This window comes from Oncorhynchus gorbuscha, linkage group LG22 (genome assembly GCF_021184085.1).
Source record: "Oncorhynchus gorbuscha isolate QuinsamMale2020 ecotype Even-year linkage group LG22, OgorEven_v1.0, whole genome shotgun sequence".
Classification (NCBI taxonomy): Eukaryota; Metazoa; Chordata; class Actinopteri; order Salmoniformes; family Salmonidae; genus Oncorhynchus; species Oncorhynchus gorbuscha.
The window spans coordinates 40,201,181-40,205,801 of NC_060194.1; positions in this window are offsets into that span (position 1 = coordinate 40,201,181).

Sequence of the window (4,621 nt, forward strand, 5' to 3'; positions counted from 1 at the left end):
GTGGAGGCTATATACAGGGGTACCGGTACAGAGTCAATGTGGAGACTATATACAGGGGGTACCGGTACAGAGTCAATGTGGAGGCTATATACAGGGGTACCGGTACAGAGTCAATGTGGAGACTATATACAGGGGGTACCGGTACAGAGTCAATGTGGAGACTATATACAGGGGGTACCGGTACAGAGTCAATGTGGAGACTATATACAGGGTACCGGTACAGAGTCAATGTGGAGACTATATACAGGGGGTACCGGTACAGAGTCAATGTGGAGACTATATACAGGGGGTACCGGTACAGAGTCAATGTGGAGACTATATACAGGGGGTACCGGTACAGAGTCAATGTGGAGACTATATACAGGGGGTACCGGTACAGAGTCAATGTGGAGACTATATACAGGGGTACCGGTACAGAGTCAATGTGGAGACTATATACAGGGGGTACCGGTACAGAGTCAATGTGGAGACTATATACAGGGGTACCGGAACAGAGTCAATGTGGCACCGGTGTTGAGGTAATTGAGGTAATAATGTACATGTAAGGTAGAGTTATTAAAGTGGTTACCATAGATAATAATGTATGTTAATGTCTGTGTGTGTTTGCACTTTGCATGTATGTGTATTAATATGTCTGTGCTGTGCACATGTATGTGTGTGTATATCTGTGTATATATCTCTGTGTGTATATCTGTGTGTATATATCTGTGTGTGTGCACATGTGTGCATTTGAATGCGAGTGCGTCTTTCAACTATGCTGTGATGTTTAACATACAATTTGAATCTATCTAATTGAATAGAATCCCCAGATTAAGAGCTGAAGATGAATACCTTTTACTAAGAGTATTAGTATAGTAGCAATCGACTGACCAGGTCTCATCAGATCATCGAACAAAGCTCTTTCTAGGGTCAATTTTAGATTAATGTTAAATCTTGCATAATTTTATATATAAACTCTTTCACCCTGTGGCTTGGAATTTTATAAAAAAAATTTCCCAGCTATTTTGAAATCTGTAGAGGGTACAGCTGTCAACAACATTCTGGTCCTTAAAATGAAACTGGTATACTTTCCTATTTCAGCTATTTTTGTTCCACTGCCAGTTTTGATCCTTTATATTGGGCAGACAGACTATGTCCCTAGCACTTCTCCTCCCCACTACCACCTGCCTCCTCCATTTTGGGGGTAATCCTGTAATCAATTGGTTTGTAATCTTGGATTGAACAGACATTCCCAAACAATTATGATATAAAAGACATCATTCTACCATTCAATTTACAATATAATTTAAAAACAAAACTCCTTTTCAAACATCTTTTCCATGAATACAGGTATTTTATCAACTAGCACAATTGAGTTCAAACATAATATTTGTTTGTAATATTAGTTTCTATCTTTTCTGGGGATGAAAAATTGAAATTGAATCTGTCTCCTAGAGATGGATGAACGGGATTGCTGGTGGTTCAAATCAACCCAGAACAGCAGCAAAGGACTTTGTGAAGATGCCGGAGGAAACAGGTACAAAAGTATCTACATCCACAGTCAAACGGCAGGTCCTTATTGACATAACCTGAAAGGCCACTCAGAAAGGAAGAAGCCACTGCTCAAAACTGCCATTAAAAAGCCAGACTACGGTTTGCAACTGCATATGGGGACAAAGATCATACTTTTTGGAGAAGTGTCCCTGGTCTAATGAAACAAAAATAGAACTGTTTGGCCATAATGACTATTGTTATGTTTGGAAGAAAGGGATGCACTTCACTGGTGCACTTCACAAAATAGATGGCATGAGGTAGGAAAATGATGTGGATATATTGAAGCAACATCTCAAGACAGTCAGGGAAGTTGAAGCTTGTCGCAAAACGGGTCTTCCAAATGGACAATGACCCCAAGCATACTTCCAAAGTTGTGGCAAAATGGCTTAAAGACAACAAAGTCAAGGTATTGGAGTGGCCATCACAAAGCCCTGACCTCAATCCTATAGAACATTTGTGGGCAGAACTGAAAAGCGTAGCGAAAGCAAGGAGGCCTACAAACCTGACTCAGTTACACCAGCTCTGTCAGGAGGAATGGGCCTAAATTCACCCAACTTATTGTAGAAAGCTTGTGGGATGGCTACACTAAACGCTTGCCCTGGGTTAATAAAGGCAGCTAACAAATACTAATTGAGTGCATGTAAACTTCTGACCCACTGGGAATGTGATGACAGAAATAAAAGCTGAAAGAAATCATTCTCTACTATTATTCTGAAGTTTCACATTCTTAAATGAAGTGGTGATCCTAACTGACCTAAAACAGGGAATTTGTACTAGGATTAAAATGTCAGGAATTGTGAAAAACTGAGTTAAAATGTATTTGGCTAAAATGTATGTAAACTGACTTCAACTGTACATATCTACCTAATGACCTTGTACCCCTGCACATCGACTGGGTACTGCTACCCCGTGTATATAGTTATATTTACTCATGGTGTATTTATTAATTCATAAGATTTTAACTTTTCTAATATTTCTCTATTTTCTTTCTATCTGCATTGTTGGGAAGGGCCTGTAAGTAAGCATTTCACTGTTAGTCTATACCGGTTGTTTCTCTCTGCATTGTTGGGAAGGGCCTGTAAGTAAGCATTTCACTGTTGTTTCTTCTCTGCATTATTGGGAAGTGCAACGGATGTGTGCTGAGAGTCAGGAAGTAAGTTCAGGGAGGAAGGGTTTTAATAAATAAAAGGAACATAATACAAAAACAAGAAACACGCAAACAACTGTCGTGGAAATATCCTCTTATTTACCAAATCGTCGAGCAAACCACACACACAAGTCAGAGTTATCTATCAAAGTCCATCTTTAATTATATCAGCTCTATCACAATCCTGTGACTCTCGGGTAATTCAGTGTCTCTCAATGAATTCTCTGAGAGCCCCTTCCCACATTGCCTTTTGAGTTTCAACAGTTCAGTATCTCTAATGAAAAGTTGAGAGTCCCAACACAATGGCAAATGGGATCCTTTACAGCAAAGATACACAGGATAAGAACGCATCGGCATAATTCATTGTTCAGCTTTGTCTCCTCTCTCAAACCCCAGAACCATAAACCAATCCTCCATATCAACAGGCATATATCAAATTGTCATTTAGATGCAACCAATTCTAAGCAACCAACCTGGACAAGATCACAGAGACACACTGACTGGCACACAGACATTGTGGAGCAAAAGATATGTTTACACATGATGACACTTTGACCTCTCCCCCTCTGCGGCCCATGCAACTTAGTCTTGACATAGAACAGATAACTGCAACCTCGCCACAGTATTATACAAAAATACCATTCTGATGAGAAGTAACACACACATTTGATGAATATAAAACATCTTACATATGTTACCAACAAATTCTGATTCTTCCACGACACAACGCACAGACAGAAAACAGAAACTGCAACAATGACGCCTGGGGAAGGAAACCAAAGGGAGTGACATTTATAAGGCAGGTAATCAAGGAGGTGATGGAGCCCAGGTGAGTGTCATAATGAGCTGATGCGTGTAACAATGGTGACAGGTGTGCGCCATAGAAAGCAGACTGGTGACCTAGTGGTTTGAGAGGGAGCAGACGTGACAGGAAGGGCCCGTAAGTCAGCATTTCACTGTTAGTCTACACCTGTTGTTTACTGACGTGTGACCATTTTTATTTGGTTGTTACAAGAACATGGGAACTTTGCCTTTAAAAGGATTGAATAGAATCCCGGCCTAAGATGATGTTCAAATTCCTGATTATTGTTGGCTAGTCTTTTCCCCACCATAGCATATAAACTCTCAGGCATGGAGGTCATGGGGGCCATGGTAGTCATGGGGAGGTCTACAGGCAGGGGCTGGTGGTTCACAGGCTGGGGTTGGGGACGTCCCACCATACTGTAGATGGTGGGTGAGGCTGACCTGGAGACATCTGCTGTTCACCGCCTGCTTGACTGTTATCTGGAGTCTGGAGAATAAAATTCACTTCATTAAATATTTCTCAGTACCTGTTCAATGCTCTACATATACGCACAAAATTAAGATGAGTTTGTTGTTAATTTGGAATTTATATGTTTTCCACTAACAACATTTTCAAAAAATGTCATCGACAGTATCAGTGATGTTAAATATCTTACCACAACTGTAGCATAATCTGTGTTTCTAATATCCTCTTTGCCACCTAGAAATCAACCACATAAACATTTAAAGTTAGATCTTCAGAGTTGCTGAGTATGTATAAATAAGGTGAAATCATTACAGACTGTTAACAACAGTATCTACAATAGTTTACGTAATATAATGAAGTGACTGTACCAAGAACAAAATCCAAAACACATTTAAAACTAAGATCTTCAGAGTGGCTCTGAATGTACAGTTTATAAATAATGTGAAATCGTCACAGTTTTTCACAATAGTTTAATTAATATAATGAATGTACTGTAATGTGATGCAGCAGGAGCAGTGAGCTTACATTTGTTTTGCTTTTGACAAACAACAGCTAATCAGGGCAATGAATCCAACTACGCAGACAGGTGCCCGACTGTGAGAGCGTAGTTGTAGTCTCGCCTTCCCTTGTTCTGAAATGTAGCGACATCAAAATCACTACACCCTGTGTGT